The following is a 22,796-nucleotide window of genomic DNA, read 5'->3' on the forward strand; positions in this document are numbered from 1 at the left end:
GGGTCTGTGATGTATCAAATATCCTGAAGAGAGGAGGTGGGCTATCACAGGGCTCATGATGTCACCCATCCAGGTAAGTAGTTATCATCCATTATCATAAAGGCATCCTAATGTGTACTTAAATTATTCTGATTCTCCTGGCTAAGTAAACCATGGCCCTAAGCCTTGTGATATGTTGGAGAAATTTTGTGGCACATCCTTTAAGAATTCTCGGTGACTGATTGATTGGAGTTGTGATGGATTGGACTTCCCATTAAGGATGCCACCTGATATCCTGAGATTGCACTGACCCCACCCATTCCCTCCTGCCTGAGTTTCCTCACTCTGTCTTTGCTGGGCCAGGCCCTCAAGCCTTCTCTAGCACACAAACAGGCAGGCCACACTCAGCTGCAGAAACAGACTGAAATCAGCTCTGTGGGAGGATTCAGTTCATGGATTTATTCAGTACTCCAGTGCATACCTCTTTAGGGGTGCAAACCCAAAATAATATTGTCTTGTGCTGTATAAAGTCATCTGCTCAACACGAACTCATAAATATCACCCCCTTCCTCAATGTGGAGGGAGAAATGCAGAGCTTTGTACCCTCTTCCCCCAGATATGAATTGCACAAACTGTGTTTTGGAATAACCAAAAGCTAAGTCCATTAATTATAAAAAGGTAAATTTTAAGTGATTATAGCAAAAAGAACAAAGCAGATTACCGGGCCCATAAAACAACGTATGCAAAGTAAGCTTTAAACACTAAGGAATATTGGCTACAATTAATAGTTTCTCACCCTACATGTTGTGTCAAGCATGTTGCAAAGCTTCTTGAAGATAAACCACTCTCCTTGTAGATTAAATCTCCAGGGATTCCTTTTACTGGCTGATCAATTGTGTCTGGGCTGTGCTCCTACAACCTGCCAACCTTAAACAACTTCTCGCTGGCAACTATAGACCACAACATGGTAATTCTAAACCTGGAACCAATCCTTGGAACAAACCTTGCTGTCAACTCTGCTCACATATCTACACCAGTGATATCATCACAGGACCTAATCACATCAACCACACCATCAGGGGATCTTTCACCTGCATATCTACTAATATAATATATGCCATCATGTGCCAGGGGTGTCCCACTGCAATTTACAATGGCCAAACTGAAGAGTCTCTACAAAAAATATAAATGGACATAAATCAGACACCAGGGCCATGTCTACACTAGCTCCAAACTTCGAAATGGCCATGCCGTCTACTTCGAAGTCCCCTTATTCCCATCTGCTCACAGGAATAAGGGGACTTCGAAGTAGGCGGGGTCCTTTTAAAAAGGAGCCCCATCCGGATGAGCCATGCGGCGGCAAGCCGCGTCAATTTCGAAGTGCCACGGCCACCCACATGCTAATGAGGCACTGAATATGTATTGCAGCGCTTCATTAGTAAACTTTGAAATGGCCATTTACATTTACATAAATATTTACATGGCCATTTCGAAGTTTGGGGGTAGTATAGACATAGCCCAGGAATGGTAACACACAAACCTGTAGGAGAACACTTTAATCTCCCTGGAAACTCTGTAACAGATTTAAAAGTAGCAGTCCTACAACAAAAAAACTTGAAAAACAGACACCAAAGAGAAACTGCAGAGTTGCAATTCATTTGCAAATTTGACTCCATCAAGCAAGGATTGAACAGAAATTGGGAGTGCTTGGGCCCTTACAAAAGCAGTTTCTCTTCTTTTGATGTTCACACCTCCACATTAGCTCCTGATAATGGCCTACATCCACTCTGACTGAATAGACCATGTCAGCTCTGGCCTTCCTCTTGACTGAGACTCCCACTTTAAATCCTTCTCTGAAACCTTTGCACTCATGCAGCTGATGAAGTTGGTCTTTGCCCATGAAAGCTTATGCTACAAAATATCTGTTAGTCTATAAGGTGCCACAGGACTTCTTGCTTGTTTTGAAGATACAGACTACCTCTGCTACCTCTCTGATACTTAATTCCATTGTTCCTCCAGATGTTTTCAGAAGTCTTCTTTCTTGGGCAGGGAGGCAGGGGAGAAGAACATTGATTGACTCACTTCCCAGACTTAAATTGGATTTACTTAAGACAGGAATTCATTGTTTCCAGTGGAAAAATACCAGCAGTGTCCATGGTGGTACTCCATAGCAGATGCCATCATCCAATGATCTTATAATGTCAAAGCAGCCTTCCAAGAAGATTCTCAGAAAGTTGGGAGGTTAGTATCTTTAAAGTTCTATTGTCCTTCTTAAATGGCCCAGCCAGGCTGATTGCCTAGTGTTTGGTGGGCATTACCCCAAATACACACACAGTTGTAGTTGTTACATAATCCATAGTACCAGCTTCAGATACAGAAATGGTATATGTGCACAAATTGGACAATCATATTCAGTAAATCATAACCTTTCCAGCGATATCTGCCATGACCTAGCTCGCCATATGCATATCATAACAATATTTCTGTGAAGAATACAGGGGGTAGCGTCACAGAAATATTTTAAGCAACAAACTACTTTTAAAGGAAATGGTGTGGTCAATGCTTTGTATATAAAATGGCTTACACAAAAAGCCTCTGAAAACAATTCAAGGACCAGAGCCAATTTTATATCAGCCTGGGCTCTGGCTCAAAATCTGTAAACAAAAGGCACAATCTAGTTCTCACTGAAATCTGTGGAGAGACACCTATTGCCTCCAGTGAGAGCTGAATTGGATTTTAATAAAGTTTTTACTATTCAGATACAAATGAATGATTATTTTGCACTTGCCTTTTACATTAATTCATATGTCCAAGATGCTGTACCTATATATTTTATAAGTTTGTCATTCTCATTTGTGGCACCTTTATAATAAATTTTAGATAAGTAAGTCCAGAAAATACAGTAAATTAGGCAATAGAAAGTGCAAACAAGTCTCTAAAAGTGTGCTGAAAAAGATTACTCCTTATTGGCATGGTGATGTTGACTAAGTCCCCTGATAAAGTTGGAATGGAACATACTATTCCACACAAAATTTCCATTCATTTTAGTAATAAAGATTGTGTTCAAATGCCTGAATTAGAAAAGTAGAATTAAAATCACTTGAAATGCTGACCAATTTAAACAAGAAAATACTTCAATATGAAGCTCTAGGTAAAAATGCATCTTCAGGTGCCTACTTTGAAAAATGCCATCCAGATATTCAGAATACCTGTACCCTTCTGCACACTTCAGCCTCAGTCTTGTCTTTTTTAGTGCTAATGATCATACTGATTTATTTACAGGGAAGGTTGTAATGACACACAAGCTTTCTACGAGCTCCCCAGTCGACGCTGGAAGTGCAGTGAGAACTCTGATATGGTTGTCTATCCTATAACTTGACAAGACTTCAAAGTCCATGGCAACTAAATCTCTCATTAAAGCCAACAGCATTTTTGAATGAATGAAAGCTAAGGCCTACTTCAGGGATTGTGTCTATCTGTATGTATTCCAAAAATCACGCAAGCACACACCTAACTTTCAGCACATGTGTATGTGATTTCCTGAATAGGGATGCTCCTCTGAAGCAGGACCTTAGGAAGGCTTTCAGGATTTGGCTTAATAAGAATTCCATCGTTCTGTTGGAATATAGGGGAATGTTATCTGGATTTTGCCACAGCTCATTTTAAGGCATGAAACATTTTTGCAAATTCTTTCTAGGCAAAAAGAGCACACGAGTCACACTCCAATGACTCAACCAACCTCCGTGCTATTGCCAAGCACAGCAGCACATTACAGTTTCATCAGTCTGAGTTTGGCTGCAGAGTATGGTGCCAGACACAGTAGCGTCCTTTGGCAGTGGATCCAGAGACTGAAGGCTCTAACTGCTGCTTTGGAACAGTGTTATTCTCACTTGTGATTTTTATCACAAGTCTAACAAAATTTGCTGTGTTTCTCAAAGCCTCAGCTCTTGCAGGCACATAATTAGATCAAGATCTTTTTTTTGATTGGAAAAAAAAGTAATATTTTTCTATTCCTCCTGATTGCAGAGAGAATCTTGAGCACATCACCTAAATGTAATCTGGAGGCTCAGCAACCAACAACAAAAAAGGAACCAAAAATTAAATTATTTTTTCAAAACCAATCTCCCAGTTTTTGCACCCTCACTCAGGAGTTTTAGATCACTGGGGGGAAAATTTACTTTTTAATGCCAATGATTTAATCAGTACCTACAGCAAGCTTCACACTCAACCAGAGAATAATACATTTATCTAACCCAGGAGCAGACCTAGAGCAGGATCTTCAGCAGAGGTTATCCAGACTCCATTGCCCTGTTACAGCACCACATCCTTCCCCTCCCTTCTCCCAAATGCCTGGCTAGACACGCAGTCCCTCTGCTCTGCTCCAGTACATCTTTCCCCCTTGAGTAAGTCCAACCTGTCTGTGTTCTCAGAAGCTGGCGTGCAGTGTGAACTCAGACTGGTGTGTCCTGTCAGCCTCTGGGTGGGCATTTATATTAGTCCTGTTTTGCAGGCAGGTGACTCCCCTTCAAAGAGCCTCTAAGTCAGTCTCTATCTGCCATGGATCCTGGCTCCTCCTTTTTGCTAGACATGCTTTGGTTTCTTCTGCAAATCAGCCAGGCTGGTCCCCTGTCCCATTCCCCATCTGCTCATTTCCTCAAACTAGGGTTGCCAAACCTCCAAGTTTTGCTGGGAGTCTCCCAGAACTGGGCTCTGTCTCCTGGAGGCTACAGCAGCCAAGCAGAGAGATTTTTGGCTGCTACAAGTCTGGTGGTGCAGGGGGGGGTAAGGCAGGCGGGGAGCCCAGTTCTGCGTTGCTCCCAGAAACAACCAGTTTGTCCATGCGGCCAGTGTTCCCTCTAAGTTTTTGTCCACCTGTGAGTGGAATAAATTTTATTATGTGCACTAACACAGGTGTGGATGTGCACCACAAAAAGAAACACATGCTGCCCACCATGGGTGGCTGTGGGTGCTCTGCTCATTAGCTAGGCGGCAACTGAATCTTTCCTGGGCAGCTGCCTAAGTGTTCATCTAACAAGGAACACTTCTTGCAGCCCCTGGGAGTGGGCAGGGGTTCCTGTGTGCTGCCTCTGCCCTGAGCACCAACCCTGCAGTTCCCATTGGCTGGGAACAGGGAACTGTGACCAATGGGAGATGAGGGGCAATGTCTGCAGGAAGAGCAGTGCATAGAGCCACCGCTCCCCTCAGCAGGGGCTGCCGTCTACAGAGATGTGTTGGGCACTTCTGGGAGCCACAGCAGGGCAGGGAAGGGCAGGCAGGGAGCCAGCCTTAGCCCCACTGCAACCCTGACTATGGGCCATCTGATGTAAGTGCAACCCAGAGAGAGCCCACAGCCCTTACCCCTCCTTGGCACGCTCCTCTCTGCCAGACCTGAGCCCCCACCCAGAGCCAAAACCCCAACCCTCTCTGCCACCCTGAACCCGCTCCTGCTCCCTAATCCTCTGCCCCAGCCCGGTGCCCTCTCCTCTACCCAAACTCCCTCCCAGAGCCTGCGCCCCACTCCCACACCCTTGGATCAGCCCAGAGCCAAAGTTTGAACCTCTCAGAAACGGAGCCCCCTTCCATACACGATCGCCTTACCCAGCCTGGTGAAAGTGAGTGGGGGGAAAGGAGAGTGTGCGATGGGAGGGAGCTGGAGTGAGTGGGGTGGGGCCTCCAGGAAGGGATGGGGTAGAGGTAAGGAGACAAGAGAAAAGGCAGGGCCAGCTGTGGGAAAAGGAGGTTTAGGTTTGTGTGATTAGACAGTTGGCAACCCTGGCTCAAACCCTGCCACGGATCAGTTACTTCTGTCTCCTTGCTTTGGAGTGGAACTCCTTCCCTTCCCAGCCAATGAGGCTTGTATAGAGTAGCTGGAAAGGGGGAGGAGCTTTCTTCCCATTCTCCCAGCTGTCACATGGCGCTGCAGACTGCAGGAGGAGATACCTCACCATGGGGTCTAGGCAAAAAAGCTTCTGGCCTCTTTTAATCCCTTTCTGTTTAAGTTAAATTAAACAGAAGCTTGGAACTTCTTCCTTCACTTCTCTGGAGGATTGTGAAGAATAACAGAATTACCAAGTGAGGAAGTGAGAAAATAAGAAAGTGAATCAAAGCAGACAGGATGAGGGAAGAACAGTGAGAAGTGAATAAAAGATTGTTGCTCCTGCAAAGTGGTGAGAGTCCCCACTCTACATACCAATTAATCCACAGGCGGCGAAGAGATTTGTTACACTGATCTGCAAGGCTGAGTTACAGTATTTGAACCCTGCTGAATAATGAACTGCTCAGTGGAAGGGATGAAATTACAATCTTTAGAAATTAACAAATGTAGGTGGAAAAAGCAAAAAAAAACCAAAAACCAGGTGCTGACAAATAGCTTCCCTTCCCACCCCCTGGCAGATGAGTTCAAGCATATATATTAAGAAACAATCAATGTCAAGAAGAAATCAGTCCACAGAGAAATAATATGTAATGGTTTCATTAAACTTCTAAAAAGGAGAGTTTAAAGCCTGAAATGACGTTACTTGTTATTTAAAGACAGTCAGGCTTTTTAGTGAAAATATCCATCCACCCAAAAAACCCATACAACAATGGGTGGTGTATAGTTGTTGGTGAGCCCAGTCCTCACCTACAGACAGCTACCCAATCACAAGAAAATACTCGTCAGCAGCCTTACATCATACCACAGACACACTAACCCAAGGACCTATTCCTGCAACAAACCCTGTTGCCTACTCTGTCCATACATCTGTTCAAGTAGTGCCATGACAAAATCTAATCGCATCAGCCACATCATCAGGGGCTCATACGCCTGCACATCCACCAATGTCATACATGCCATCATGTGCTAGCAGTTCCTCTCTCCCCATGTATATTGGACAAACTGGACAGTTTCTGTTTAAATCTGACATCAGGAATTGGAATACTCATAAACGTGAAGGGGAATGCTTTAACTTCCCTGGACATTCAATAAAGGATTTAAAAGTAACCATTCTTCTTAATTTTTTTTTAATCAGAAGATTGCAGCGGGGGACATCTGAATTGGAATTCATTTTCAAATTTGACACATTTAGCCTAGGCCTGAAGAGAAACCTTTACTATCTTACACGTTACTAAGGAAATTTCTCCACCTTTGATATTCTCAGGAATGGGACACATCCTACTTAATTTGCTTTATCAACTGGTCCTACTAGTGATTGGTAACCCCCTTTATTCTTCCTTTCCTTTTCTTTTCTTTCCTCCCTTCCCCTCTCCCTTCCTGCTTCTGGCTGGACCAGCTCCCTGAAAAAGCCCAGGGTTCTCCAGCCTGAGGCATTGGCCTGGCAGAACCAAGCCCTGCTTGTGGCAAACCACCTAACAATACTAGCATGGGCCAGCCTCTCCACCCCTCAGTTAATCTCTGGTGTTATGGTGGGGGAAAGCAGTTTCCAGTCTGTTTGGCCCTGAGTCTGCAAGCTCCACAGCTGCTCTCCTGTGCTGGGCTTAGCACCCTTTTCAACCCTCCCCCAGAGTTCTGCCCCAGGGAGTGCAAGGCTGCTCTGTCCCTTAGGCACCACCCCCTGCTGAGCATCCTCTCGGCCTTGATTTACTGAGGACCCTGAGGTCAGGGTCCCTGGGAGCATCTTTCGGACTTAATAACTTCCCGCCTGCTCTGTAACTGGGGCACAAGATGCTTCCGGTTTATGTCAGTGGCCAGGAGTAGCCTGGAGGTGGCAGCTGCCTTTTGACACTATGATGGTGGTCAGGGCAGGACAAACTGTTTCCAGCCACAGGAGTGTGTGTGTGTGTGTGTGTGTGTGTGTGAATGAGAGAGAGAGAGAGAGAGATGAGATCTGCAAAGACATGGGCCAGGTTGTTCTACGTTCTTCTCCTTCCCTGTGGCTGAAGGAACCTCCTCTTCCTTCCCTCCTGCAGGGTGCTGAAAGGCTGCTGCTGGCCATATTTTGGTCTGAACCCTGAGACAAAATATGGGGGTGAGGGGAAGCATATGTCTTGTGTGCTTCTCCCTTGTGTTGCTTTGGAAAGATGCTGCACCAGGTATGAGGAAAGGTGAGTCTGTCCTGAAGGCCTAGCCAGGTATGGAGGGAGGAGCGTGCCAGGCAAGGAGGGTTGGTTCCCTCTCCCCATGTGAGAGAGGTATACAGAAGTGTGTCACCTCGCCATGGGTATGTATGGGGGTGTTGGTGTGAGTGTGTCACACCCTCCCCAGATGAACCCTAAGTCTTAAAGATAAGAAGGTTAATAAAGCGCTTCTCAGTATTTCTTTTTAAAAAGAACTCAGTCAACGTGAACAATTTAACCGCATAGTTCCAACTGATTGCCTTGAACTCAAATACAAGTAATTTTACTAGGTGTTCTGTATTCAGGATAGGGAAATATGGTTAACATTAATATGTGAGGGCAGGGGATGGCAAGGGGCCTGCTGATATTTTCCATGCATGTGCAGATCTTTTCCTTCCAGGTGTAGAATACATTTTTATATGAACTGTGACGTGCAAATGGGCACCACCAGCAAAACCAAAAACCTAGGTGTGGTTGCTCTGTGAATTAGCTGCCTGGCATATGAATCTCTGCCAAGTGGCCAATGAGTGCACAGCTTAACGGGAATGCTGGTGGGGCAAGTGTGTGGGAGAAAGTGAGTGTGTTGGCATGTTGTCTCTAAATTCCAAATGCCATCGAATGCTACCAGTTCTGGGGTGGGGGTGGGAGGAATTCCCTGAAATCAGCCTGCACCTCTTTCTCTGGCTCTGCAGAGCACAGCAGTCTGTCTGTCTCTCTCTTTCTCACACACACACACACACACACACTCTCCCCTGTTTCTACCTGCCTGCATCTTTGCTCTGTTGGGATGGAATTCTGAGGATTTCTCCTCAGGTGTAAATAGTTTATCATTTATACAAAGTTTTTAAAATAGAGTCTCCAGTCACATGATATGGTCATTCAAGATGGAGGTGGTTATATAACCTAGTTATATAATATGCGGAGTCATGATTACATAACAGAGTTTCCCACCTTTTCTAAGGGGTCTCCCAGAAGGGGCCGAGTTACATAAGGACTTTTTCCCCGCCAAAACCTGTTTATAAGGAGGACATCAGCACAGCCTCAGGCTGGCTCTGGACTGTCTCCTTGCTTCCACCAGCTGCCCATCCTGAACATCATCAACTCCACAACAAAAGATCTACCCGCAAGGATATCGCACCAGCTGCATCCAGTGTCCACCTACTCTCCATCATGGGATCTCCTCCATGCTCCTCCCCGTAAGTCTTCCAACTAGGCGAAAGGTAGAAGGTCCAGAGCAACCAATGGGAACCTAGAAGAGGGCTTCTATAATCTTGTTTGTTTATTTATATTTTCGGGTTCTTGTTTGTCTTTTTGGAGTTTGGCTATTGTTGGTGCTGTTAATTAGTGTTCTGACTTCCTTCTTCACTATGTCTCAGTTGTTCTTGTATATTTACCTATTCTAAATAAAGTCTGTCCGTTCGGTTTACATACTTGAGCTCTCTCTCTCTTTTCTGGGTTATCAACTGACAGTTAACCAGGTGACAGATACCGGCATCCAGCTACTGGGCCAGAGGACTTTAGTTAGCGGTCCTCTGGATGCCTTGTCCTACCTAATCTAATAGCCCTAATTAACTGAGTTGTATTTAATTGTGCTGTTATAAGATTTACCCTCCAGACAGTAGCTGTCTGTGCTCCACCTAAGAGCTCTTTGTTGCTGGAGCAGAGTGGCATGCTCAGCTGTCAGAATTTTCCAGAGCTTTGAAAGAGGAGGGGAGCATATCTGTGTAGCAGGAATGCAGGGAAGCCAGGTTCAAAGCAGTGAGCAGAGCAGACTTAGCAGGCATTGTGGGATACTGGGGGAGGCCAGTTATAATATAATGCAATGGTCAGGAACTTTTCTGAGGCGGGGTGCTGAAATTTAACCTTTGACCTCTGTGAGTGGTCCGAGTGCCGGTGATACTTTTTAAAGTCACTAATAGTCCTACTTACAACAGCTTCGTTAAGAAACAAATTAAGATGCAGAACTTTACAATTTAGGTGGTGTTTGGTAGCGTTAGCTGGCCTTCTGTTAATCCACTAGTGGCATGGCTTTGAGCAAACTCCTGGCTGTATGGGGGAGGAAGGGCAGGGCAGAGCTTCTGCCCCGCTTGTTGATGAAAATCAGCTTATGTGCCAAGAAGTTGCTCACCTCTGATATAATGAATGGCAATGTCTGCACTGAAGTGAAAGCATTTTGTTGCCAAAAGTGGGATTGCACCAGGTACATATGCACTGTTTTGTCATCAAATGTTGCCATTTGGTGACAAAACTTTACATTGTAGACAAGACCTAAGTCATGAGCTAAGATATCCCTAAGAGGCAGGTGAGTGGCCTACAAGGCAGGGTTAAGGCTGGTTCTTTGACTGTACAGTGCACTCTTATTTAAGTTGTTGCATGATCTGTGAGTATTAGAGCTGGTTAAAAAACAAAACACTCATCTGAAAAGTTAGGTGTTAGGTAGCTGTACCAACACATCTCCTTTTCATGCTACTTTTGTATTCTCCCCACTCCCATTTTGTGAGTTTCCCTCCCAATCTGGCTTCCTGATTGATTTGTTTATCTTCCCAATCTGTCAGATCTGAATGAAGGGAAGCTAAAATGAATTCATTTACATTTCTTCCATTCTCCTTTCCTTTGGAACTATGATACTGGCATATGTGCTTGACAACTTTATCTTTTTTTCTAAGTCATCTGGTTCTGAAATGGCAGGAAGTTATAGGCTGTAACTCTTGTGTGTGTATATCTCTCCCCATAATTTTTGTGTTTATGATTTGTCTCTGTCTCACGCTGCTCATAGGATTTACTCAGTAGATTGATTAATAATATCCATAAAGAGAAGACAGATTTTTGTGTAGAAAAAAAGTAAATTTTGTACGAGCTAGTATAAATCCTAAATGAACATATACTTGAACTGAGCAATCTCTTGTAAAATCCATTAACGAGCTGTCTGCCATGTAATTGATAACCCCATGAGAGTATATGTTACTTTTTATGACTGTACAGGTGATAAAAATAGGAATGATTCATTAATTTACATTGCCTTGCATCTCCAAAACACTAAGTGCTCTAGAATGTTTTTACAGCACAAGTTTTGTTATCTGGCACTCCTGGGGAATGGGGTTGCTGGATAATCAAATGGGATGGTTACCGGACAGCTGCCAGGCTCCCGCTGGCCCTGGCCAGCTGTGCAGCCAGTCCTGCTACTGCTGGCCCCAACAGTGCAGCCAACCCACTACTGCCAGCCCAGGTTGCCACCAGCCCCAGCTGGGCAGCTGACTCCACCACAGCTAGCCCTGTGGCTGCTGGCCCTAACAGATACCAGTTAACAGACAGTGCCAGTTATCTGAGTGCTAGATACCATGGCATTTACTGTATATTGGTTCAGATAAAGATGGTTCAACCTCTCACCTCATTTAAATTCTATCTAAATTTAAAAAAGACCACTACGTCTTCAGTAGGACAGTTAAAACGCTGAAATAAAAAGAAAAGCTTTCATGACATTTTTGGATCGGTTGTAGATCTAGTAAAAATAATATATTTTGAGCTTTGAAATGCTGAAATAATGTTAAAAATAATTATATAAATTATAAAAAGAAGCCATCGATCTTTCCCCACCAGCTCTATTCCTTGTCTGATAGCTCAGGGAGTTGCTAACAGGATTTTGAAACTCTTGGTCCACAGTCTAAATTCAGCCTATGAACAGATTTGAGACTGTTTCACAGCACTGCTTTCGTCACTGAGAAAGTTCTGCTTCTTGTGCCTGTTGTGAGGTGTGACTGAATTCATGTGGCTTTTAGATGCAAAGCAAAAGGATAAAGAAGAAAGGCTTCTGACCATTATGGGCTTTGGAAATTAAGACTGGTCTTTTGATTTTGAAGTAATCAATGCAATCAATGTAAGCTGGAAATACTGGTGTGATGTATTTGAAACTCTCTTCTGTTTAGTAGAAAGAAGGTTCTATACTTTACCCAAGTTATTTCAGGGAGGGCTTCATGGCCTATCTCTGATGTAGTATATAATGATACTCTAGTTTGGAGGTGGCAAAGGTGGGGATCAGCACAGGTAGGTCCTTGGCTGACACTAAAACGTACAATCTCCTGACTATGCATAGATGGTCCAAATAAAAAATTATCTCTCTTTTATTCCATGAGCAGCCCACATCCTAATGTGGTTTCTCTCTCCCTCCCTCTCTCTCTCTCTCATTGTTGGTACCAGAAGAAGAGTTTTCTCAAGTGAAAAAGACTGAAGATGGCAAAGTTGTGTGGCTAACTCAGAGGATAAAAAGCACCACAGCTTCCCATTAGACCCACAGGAAATAGTGTTTGTCAGAACAGAGGGCAGACATGACTTAAATGTTGTGTAGATATGTAAACAGTCAATGCTGCTGAAGATCCTTCATGGACATGAGCATATCTTGTTCCACTGGTTATAATAATGTGGGGTCAAGCCATGCCCTTTAGTTACTGGCCTGACCTTGGGGAGCTCAGGAAAGCCAAATTTCTGCTTGAAGAGCTTAGTTATAGTAGAAAAATCCTATTTTAGCTCATGTATGAATTAGAATAAAAGAGTGTGATTAATAATATAGTAGGTATTAAATGCATTGATGTATTACATAATTATGAGTTGTTGTATCCTGACACACAATCTTTATGAAAGCAGAAAAAATTGTGACCTGTTGTGCCATTGGTAAAGATGCATCAGCCAGAATCTTGTATCTGAAGCGGATTTCAAGGCAGGAATATATCCTGATGATCACCACTTTGTTTTAGGTTTAAAATTAGCATTCTGAAATAAGTGAAAGACTGATGATCATTTTCTTTAAGTTGTAACTTGATGTTGCTGCTTAAATGTTCCTATTTTTCTGTGTAATGAAGAAATCAACCCTGTTTTGTAACAGAGAGAAAGCCATGCTTGTCTATATACTATCAAAACAAAAAAACAGTAAAGTAGCACTTTAAAGACTAACAAAATAATTTATTAGGTGAGCTTTCCTGGGACAGACCCACTCCTTCAACCCTGTTTTGTGTGGGAATGAGGAATGCTTGTAATAGAAGATAAGTGTGAAAGCCACCACTGGTCCAGATGTTCTTGAGAGGGGCCAGAGACCCAGAAACACCAAGCAACTATCACATGTGCCCTTTGCATTTGATGACCAAGGAGGGAAACTGATGACCCTGAAATTAGTAGGGAGCGTTCCCAGTGTGTGAAGATAGCAAATCCCATGGGGACATCAGCAGATTGACATTAAACAATAATGAAAACAATCTCCACATAAACATATGTTGAGAAGTGATGGATTATAACATGATGCAGCAAAATCCATAGATGTTGCATGAGAAGAGATTCTTATAAAAGATGGGGTGTAATGCATAGTTCTTTAGATTTATCCTGCCAAGACTTCTCCCATGTCGTGACTGACAGAGCCTAGCTCCAAACTGAATGGTCACCAGATGGACGTGAACTCTGGATTGGTAACTTTAAGCTATAATATTGACTGATGGGACAGTTTGTGTGAGCATATGCTAATAAATGTAGAGTATTGCCCCTTCCACTAAAAAACATCCAGTGTGCTTCTTATAAGCATCATATGGTGTGCAGAGGGGGTATGCATGCCAAATTCTGTCGTCTAATGCATCTAACATGGCATTAGATTAATGAAAGCCTTCATGAAAAACTTTGTTGTTTTTTGTGTCTGGTATGTTCAGTTCTTTGTGGTTTCAGTTAAAGTGTAAAGGGGAATATTTTAGATGAAACTAATTGCCTCCAAAGATTTTCAGATGCTTTCCTGAAATATCTGGATTCTTTTGACACTAGAAATATCAAGTCCTTTTTATTCTCAGTGGCTCTATTTATACAACCCGCTCACCTAAGAATTGGTTATTTACACTGAATTGCAGCTTTCACTCAGGATTATCTCCAACAATTGTCTACTCAGCAGTTCTATTTGGAAACTTAAAATAGAGCCTATTTTCCTTTCTTTTGCTTGTAGGGATAGCAGAAGAGCTTTCTTTCAGATCTCATAATTGAGCTGTTGGCATTTTTTGTGCTGTTCTGAAGTTGTAAAGCACCCTCTGCACGCAAAGGTGATCAGATGCCTTGGGGATGTATGCAGAACAGAAATAGAGTGGAATGGAAAAATGTGGAGAGGCAAATCCCGCCCAGAGACAGACAAATAACCCCACTGGCTGAAGCTGTATCAGAAAGGAGAATTTGGCTGTTCATAATACAGTACTGTTATTTTATACGGTATGGATGGCGAGAGACTGTACAGCATATGTTCAGTTTGCACGAGCTACAGAGAAAAAGGAAAGTGAGAAGATCATTTATAGCCTCCTAGCATTTGATATATTGCAAATATTTTGGGGCCATTTTCTCCTCTGAAGTCACAAGGCATCAGGGAGGTAACTATGAACTATATATTGCGCAGTAACATTGGGGCACAAAAATGTCTTCGACTGGCATCTTTTACAGAAGGCCAAAAAGCTGATAATACGGTTGGTCATTTGCACAATACCATGAAAAATAATGGAGCTTCACATTGCTCTTTGCTTTTGGGAGATGGAAGCTTTGCCTGAGAGGTAGGGCGTGTCTACACAGCACCCTTATTTCGAAATAAGCTATTCCAGAAGAGCAACACACAAATGCTGGTACATACGCAGTGCACATAATGCTGCTACACACAAAAACACATTTCCAAACAGAACTTAGCGATTTTGAAACACAGCGTCTACACACGTAGAGCCTATTTTGAAATAGAGCCATTGGACGCATTCTGTCTTTTTTCGAAATAGGCTCCATTCCTTGGCTTAATAGCACCTATTTCATATACCTATTTCAAAATAGGTGCTATTCCTCGCAGAATGAGGTTTACCAATTTCAAAATCAACCAACTGCTGTTTCGAAATTATTTTAGTGTGGTGTAGATGTGAGGATAGTTATTTCGACATTACAGCTGTTATTTCATAATGCCTTTGCTTTGTAGACCTACCCCTAGTCTGATCCCTCAGTGGAGCTAATCATTACAGCTGAGCCCATCTAATCAAGCTCTTCCTTCCATTTAGGTAGGATGCAATGGGACTGTAGTAGTGAGAGGGCCTGAGGGCCAATCAGGCTTGGTGTCAGGCTGAATGCCTAGAACAACACTCAATGCTTTGTTAATATAAAGCAAAGCTAAAGGCCTCAAGCCTGAACAATGAAGGGTTAAAGCAAAAACTGAGCTAGGTAGATTCTGCTCACAGGAATACAGCAAGAGACAGGGCTGATAAGTACCAGGTCCTAAAACCACATAAAAACACCTAAAAGCACCAAGCGCCAGGTGCTCAGTGATACGCATAAACATATCCTGCTTGGTACCATGCACTCCCCAGACCCTCCCCATAGATAAAAGCTTAGCACCAGGTACATTCCAACCTAAGTTCAGGAACAGGGTGTAATGACAACATGATGGATAGTGTTGTTTTGATGGTACCACCACTATCCCCCAAGTTAAGGGGTAGATCTGGTTATACTGGAGGGGCATCAATGTATTACAGTTAGGGGGTTGTACCTGGTTATATAACTTGTTTATACCTGTGTAGCCACTTGAGTGGTGCGTGGTCCGCCATTAAAATAAAGGAATTGCTCAGTAGGTAATATGACAGGGCTTCGATGGTCCACTTTACTGGTAATGCCTCCTTTTTGATCGTGGAGTACTTGGTCTCCCAAGGAAACAACTTGCAGCTGCCCACCTGGGTTACGTAATCTTTTTAGGGTTCAAAATGGTTTCTCACAATTCTCTGACCACTCCACTCTCCAAGGTTGTTGGTTCTTCGTCAAGTCTGTTATTAGGGTGGCTATGGTGGAAAAGTTAGGTATAAACTAGTGATAATACCCCACTAAGCCTAAGATTTGTTGTACCTGGCACTTCGTGGTGGGTTAGGTGTAGTCCTGGAGGGCCTGCACTTTGTCAGTCAGGGACAGCACCTTCCCCTTTCCCACCCTATAGCCTAGGTACATGACGTCACGGTGGTCCAGGTGGCACTTCGTGGGGTTCACTGTTAATCTTTCCTCCTCTAGTGCCCGTAGCACCTTCTTCAGGTGTTGTAGGTGTTCTTCCCAGGTCTGGCTGTAGACAATGATGTTGATACATGTGGCTGCATACCCTTCATGCAGACCCAGCACCTGGTTCATGAGGCGTTGGAAAGTAGCTGCTGCCCCATGAAGCCCAAACAGCATAATTGTAAATTGGTACAGCCCAAATGGAGTTGGGAATGCTGTCTTTCCATTTGCTGTGGGAATCAAGGGGATCTGCCAGTACCTCTTCATGAGATCTAGTGTTGAGATGAACTCAATGCACCTTAGTTGCTGTAGCAGTTCATCCACCTAAGGCATTGGGTACACGTCAAACCTTGAGCAGGTGTTCACTTTTCGGAAGTCGATGCAGAATCTCACTGTTCCATCGGGCTTGGGAACTAACATGATAGGGCTGCGCCACTCGGTTCTTGACTCCTCAACAAACCCCAGTGCCAGCATCTTGCCCAGCTCCTCCCGGACAGTGTCCCACATCTTCTTGGGTAGGGGTTGATGGTGGCCTGCTTCTGCTGATGGTCCATCAGCCACTCAAATAATTTAGAGGGGTCCATCCCGACAGTGTCCTAGGCTGCCTGCCTTAGTACGGCTGTGGGGAACACTCAAAAAAAAAAAAGTTTTCTTCCCCGCCTTTTTTTTTCTCCCCTCCTTTGGGACCTCCTCCCCTGGTCCCTCACACTCCCCATAGTACCGGGGCGCAGGATCAGTCTATGCCCACGTTCTCCATCAGCTGTGGTGAGGTTTCCTGCCCTGCCTTGCTCCCAAGGGCTCCTGCATTGCCTTCGGGGCTCCCCAGTCCAGTCAGGCCTCAGCAGCCTCGTCCCAGTACACAGGCATCACAGCCCAGTTAGGCCTCAGCAGCCTAATCCTTGTTCACAGGCCTCACAGCCCAGTCAGGCTTCAGGGGCCTAGGTCCTCCCTGCCTTAGCCTCACGGGGAGGTAAGGGCAGGGTAGGGAAGTTTGGGCCCACCTGCTCCACCAAGCTCAAACACAGGGCCCTAGTGGTGGTGGGTGAGAGACCATAGCCACCAGCTCAGTAGGGATCCTCACCACAACACACCAAGCACACTGGGCACCATCCTGGTTCCCCCACCCTGGGCTACTTCCTACCCCGTTCTTAGTGCGGTCCTCTGTCTCAGCTCCAGCAGTCCTCTCTCCCACCCCTCCTCTTGTGGACTGCTTCTCCGGTGGTGGCTGCCACTGCCACTGCTGCTTGGGTGGTTGCTGTGGCCGTTTCTCAGGTGGCGGCAGCAGTGGTGGCGGCTGCTGCTGCTGCTGCCACTGCCGCCGCCGCCGTTGCTGCCACCACCACCGCCACCACCACCTGGATGGCTGTGGCTTCCAGGCTGCAGCAGGAGCTCCTTCACCTCTGCTGGCCAGCCCCAACTCCCAGGCTTCCCCAGCCTTTATACTTGGTTTATAGCTGGAGCATGCCCAGCAGGGCCTCAGGGGCGGTGCCTTTTCTATTCAACAGGCATGGTTGTCACCCCCCCACTCAGTGTGGGCCTGGTACACTCCGTCACACTGTGTATAAAAGTGTCAGTAACATGCTGTGTCGAGCAACATAGGGGATGATGGAGCCCCCTGTTGTCAACTGAGTTGCATCCACTGTCATGGCATAGATGTGTATCAATGCATACAGTTAAGTTGTATTGGAGACTCATGAGGATGTTGGAGCCCATGCGCTGTTGACAATAAACCTGGTTCCAGTGCCTTTGTACCTGCCTTGATTTCTGGTTCTTGGGGGGCCTTCTGAGGTCGGCAGTGTCAGCTAACTGCAGAGTTTACACTGCTGTCCAAAGAGAGCACATGCACATGGCCAAGGTGCTTAACGTCAAAGGGGGCAGACTGGACATCCGAGCACTGTTATGGTAAAGATGCCCAACTACAGGGATTACTTTACTTAGGGCCACTAGACGAAACTGGATTTGCTCCTGACTGCAGCTGTGTGCTTTATTCTTCACTAAACATTCCCTAACCAGAGAACAGTGTGAAAAGCTCTGGCACCTGCCTAGGCTTCTAGGCTGCACCAATAGGGTCAAACAGTTCTGTAAAGGTAGCTTCAGGTTCCAGCTATAGACATGTCCTGGCTGGTGCCACATAGATGCCGCTGAGAAATACTGGTTGACACATGAAAAGCCAGTTGTACTGGGATTTAAGCATATCTTCCGTTCTTTTCAGTGGGTTAAAATTAGTGGAAGATGGGTATATAAATCCTCTAAATTAATATAGGATATGGGGGAGATTTTCCAAATTACTTAAGGGATCTAAACTCCCAAGTTTTCTCAACTGCTGCAGTGAAGATAGATCCAGATCTTTTGTGAGATTTCCCAAACGCATTCTTTATTTCTCCAGACATCTTCACAAGTTTTAAGATTTTTCATACAGGTTGAAAGTCTCTTATCTAGAACTCTCTCATCCGGCAAACTCTGTAATCCAGAATGATTTTAGTAAACTGGATGAGAGAGTTCCTTATCATGGGTGTGGCCGTATTTCCCGGGGTCCCATAAAGCTCTTTTACAACCACCAGTCCTGGCTCTCAGTGTTCTGTGCTGTTATTTAGCTCTGATTTACCTCTAAATGACTTCTAAGAGCCCAGTCAGCAGTGGAAGTGTTGGTAATGTGCTGGAAAATATTGACCTCCTGTCATCTGGCAAAGTTTCTTGTCTGGCACCAGTCAGGTCGTGAGGGTGCCGGACGAGAGAGATTCAACCTCTACTACTTCAGCCCCTCCTTTTGTCTGAGGAATGAAAATCATCCTGCTGAAGTTTGGGAACTTGAGGAAATGGGGATAAATATTTCTAAGGTTTGCACTGTTGGTTCATATCTTTAGAATTTTGCTGATAGAATCTCAACTTAATGGTTTTGTTTACATCATCAGAAATGTGATAAGTGGACCTTGGTATGCATATAGCTGAGGAAAACTTTCCCTTTTCCACTGTTTCTTTTTTTTCCTATTAATCTGTCTGCTTCTCTTCCTCGCTGTTCTACTGCTCCATTTCACTGTCCACATCACACACACTGACATGTGGCCTGTACATAATGCTATGCTCAATCGGTGATGCTAAATTCTGGCATTTACAAAAGTAAACACAATTCAGAATTACAAATAATTGTTTTACGAAAATCTACAGTATCCATAAGCATGGAAGATTACAGGATTCATAGTCGCTAGGCTTTGATGTGTCTATAGCGCTGACTGTTTCTCTCTCATAGTTTTTGAAAGTCATCTAGGATATTTCAGTACACATGGTACCCAGGGGTACATAATTGTGAAGATTGCAGAAGATAAAAATTGTATCCCAAAATTTGAACAAATGACTGCCACATCCTGCTGAAAATGACAGGGAGCATACCTGCACTGACAGAGGGATGGATTAGAGAACAGTGAGCCTTTTCCCTCCCTAGCTTCTTTGATTCTATAGTGTGAGCTCAGTTGCTTGATCACAAATCAAATCCAATACCTTCTTTGTAGATAATCCCTACCATCATGGAGAAAAGCAATATTTAATTCAATCCGTGTCTTTTTTCCCCTACTGGCAGTAGCTGTCAGACCTTATGAAAATAGATGTGGATTTCATTTGTATTTTATTTCTTTGGGGCAAAGCGTCTGGTCTGTAATATAACAAAATTCAGGAAAAATGGACCAAAATACTTTGATTATGATTAGAAGTTACATTTAGATAAGCTCAGAGAAATAAGGAGAGTTACTTTGCAATGGCATTTTCTGTATTGTAACATAGAACTTCAGAGCTCATTAATTCTATAATCACATACATGTGACAAACTGAGTAACTGTAAGGTGAATGGCAACTGGTTAGATCATCAGGCTCAAAGGGTTTTGATCAATGGCTCCAAGTCTGGTTGGTGATGAGTATCAAGCAGAGTTCCCAAAGGGTCAGTCCTGTGGCTGGTTTCGTTCAACGTCTTCATTAATGACCTGTACAAGGGGATGGATAGCAGCCTCAGTAAATTCGTGGATGACACGAAGCTAGGGGGAGAGATAGGCATGCTGGAGGGTAGAGAAAAGGTCCAGAGTGACCTAGAGAGATTGGAATATTGGGACAAGAAAAATCTGGTGAGGTTTAACAAGGAGAAGTGTGGAGTCCTGCCGTTAGGACACAAGAATCCCAAACACTGCTACGGGTTGGGGACTGACTGGCTAAGCAGCAGTTCTGCCAAAAAGGACCTGGGTATTACAATGGATGAGAAGCTGGACATGAGTCAAAAATGTGTCCTTGTAGCCAAGAAGGCTAATGACATACTGGGATGCATTAGTAGGAGCATTGCCAGCAGATCTAGGGAAGTGATTTTTCCTCTTTGTTCAGCACTGCTGAGGCCTTGTCTAGAATATTGTGTCCAATTCTGGGCCCTCCATTACAAAAAAAATATGTGGACACATCGGAGAGAGTCTAGTGGAGGGCAACAAAAATGATTAGGAGGCTGGAGCAAGTAACATGAGGAGAGGCGGAGGGATTTAGGCTTATTTAGTCTACAGAAGAGAAGAAAAAGGGGGTATTTGATAGCAGCATTCACTTACCTGAAGGGGGATTACAAAAAGAATGGGGAGAGGCCACTGTCAGTGGTGAACAGATGACAGAACAAGGAACAATGGTCTAATTATAGTTGGAGAGTGTCACCTAAGTAGGTTATTATATTGGATATGGAAGCCATTTTATGTGTCCAGTGTAACTGTTGGCCCCAAATATTGTCCCAAGGGGGTATTGTGCCATGTGAGGTGTCTAAAGAAAGCTGAAGATGCCCTGAATCTATGTATGCTACTTATATGTATGTCTCATGCTAGTAGGTAAAGTTATAGATTTTAGCTCTGTAGCTGTGTTAGAAAATGTTTGAATACTAAGCTTCACAATAGACAGTGTGATCTCAGCCCCAGCCATGATGAATGGACTGTGAACAAAGGCTCAGACAGTCAAATCCACATCCCAGAGGCTTTAGACTTGTCAATGGAATGCAGCCCCCTGGTCAGGTGACCTGGCCTGAAAAAAGAAATTGAAATGAGATGCCCAGGCATCCATACAACTCGCCATGTAAATGACTGGGGCAAGCTAGAAAAACAAGCAACCAATGGCATCTTGCTGGAGTGGCTCACCTGGGTCAGGTGACTTCTGACCTTCAAGGGCCTGATGGGAGGAAGAAAGGGTTTTGTCCCTGAACAATGGGAGAAACAGGATGTGGGCCTAGCAGCATCTATCTTGGATCTTCTGTCTTTTGATACCTGGGCCTGTCTCCAGGGGTCCATGTCCCAGCATGTTGACCCCAGCAGGCTAGATCTCCAATCCTCCAGCAACTGAAACCATGTAACCTGAAATGGACTTTCAGAGACTTTGAAGAATTAGCAAATAACACTGCTGGGCCTGCATCAATAACTGAAATTGATTTATGTTAATTATTGCTTAAACAATTTTTCTCTCTAACCCTGTTCTTTCTTTTTATTAATAAATCTTTGGATATTTAGATCTAAAGGATTGGTGAGCATGGTGATTTGGGTAAGATCCAAGTATATATTGACCAGGAACTGGACCTGGACCTTTTTGGGCCCCGAAGAATCTGTGTGGTGTTGGGAGAAACAGGCTTAAAAGCCTCTCATCTGAATTTGGGGGTTGCTGCTCTGGGCTTGAATAGCAACTGGGAAGTCTGTGGATTTGCTTGTGTGGCTTCTGGCTGGCCAAAGGGCTGGCCAACGTGCTGGTGTGGCTGGTTGGATTTGCCTTAGTGAGAAGGAAATCCCAGCCTGGGGCTGTAAGGAGCCCAGGTTTTAAGCCAAATTACCCTGGATTGATTTCTCTACCTGTGCCCAGAAACCCTGTCCTATTACAGGCAGGTCTACGATGGATATTAGGAAAAAATATTTCACCAGGAGGCTGGTGAAGTACTGGAATAGGCTACCTAGAGAGGTGGTGGAATCGCCATCTTCAGTTTTTTTTAAGTCCTGGCTTGACAAATCCCTGGCTGGGATGATTTAGTTGGGGTGGGTCCTGCTCAGAGCAGAGTGTTGGATGTGATGACCTCTTGAGGTCTCTTCCAACACTGTGATTCTACAAACTGTAGATCAGCTTAGTCACTGCCCTTTCTGTGGCAGATGAATCCTTGCTCTCAGCAGGAGTGCATGACTAGATTGTCATATCTTACATCTATATCCAGCTCTGTTTTTTTTTCAGTCTGGCTAATGAGCATTTTGGGAGGCTTGTTTTCTATGTGTATGTGCCAGGATCTGTGCTGAGCTTAGAATGGAGGTAGCCTGTGCTGTCACGGCTCAAAATGTCAGTTTTATTTAAATGTTTGTGGGGTGTTTTTTTTCTCACAAAGCATGCTCTTTGCAACTTACAGAACCCTGACAACCTAATTACCACTGTCAGGGAAAATTCATTTTATTATTCACTTATTGACTCATTTTTTAGTGCAGGCCTCTCTATGCCCTTTGTAACTCTACAGAAATCAGTGTGGATACCGAAGGCACACATTTCCTATTGCATCCAGCCTGTGCAGTGGAGACAGCTGAAGCTCTCTGATTCTCAAGGTCCATGCCACACTGGCCCTGACACAGTTTTGAGCAGCCTACTTGACCATCTGGTAGCTACCTTCTTTGGGCTGTCTGCCAGCTAGGGATTTCTGGAGAGTGCTACACTGTATGTCCCCTTCCTGGACGTGGTATTCCATCTGTGCTGTAGGCTTGGTAATGCTGGCTTTATGCCTG

Source organism: Carettochelys insculpta, chromosome 1, assembly GCF_033958435.1.
Source record: "Carettochelys insculpta isolate YL-2023 chromosome 1, ASM3395843v1, whole genome shotgun sequence".
Taxonomy (NCBI): Eukaryota; Metazoa; Chordata; order Testudines; family Carettochelyidae; genus Carettochelys; species Carettochelys insculpta.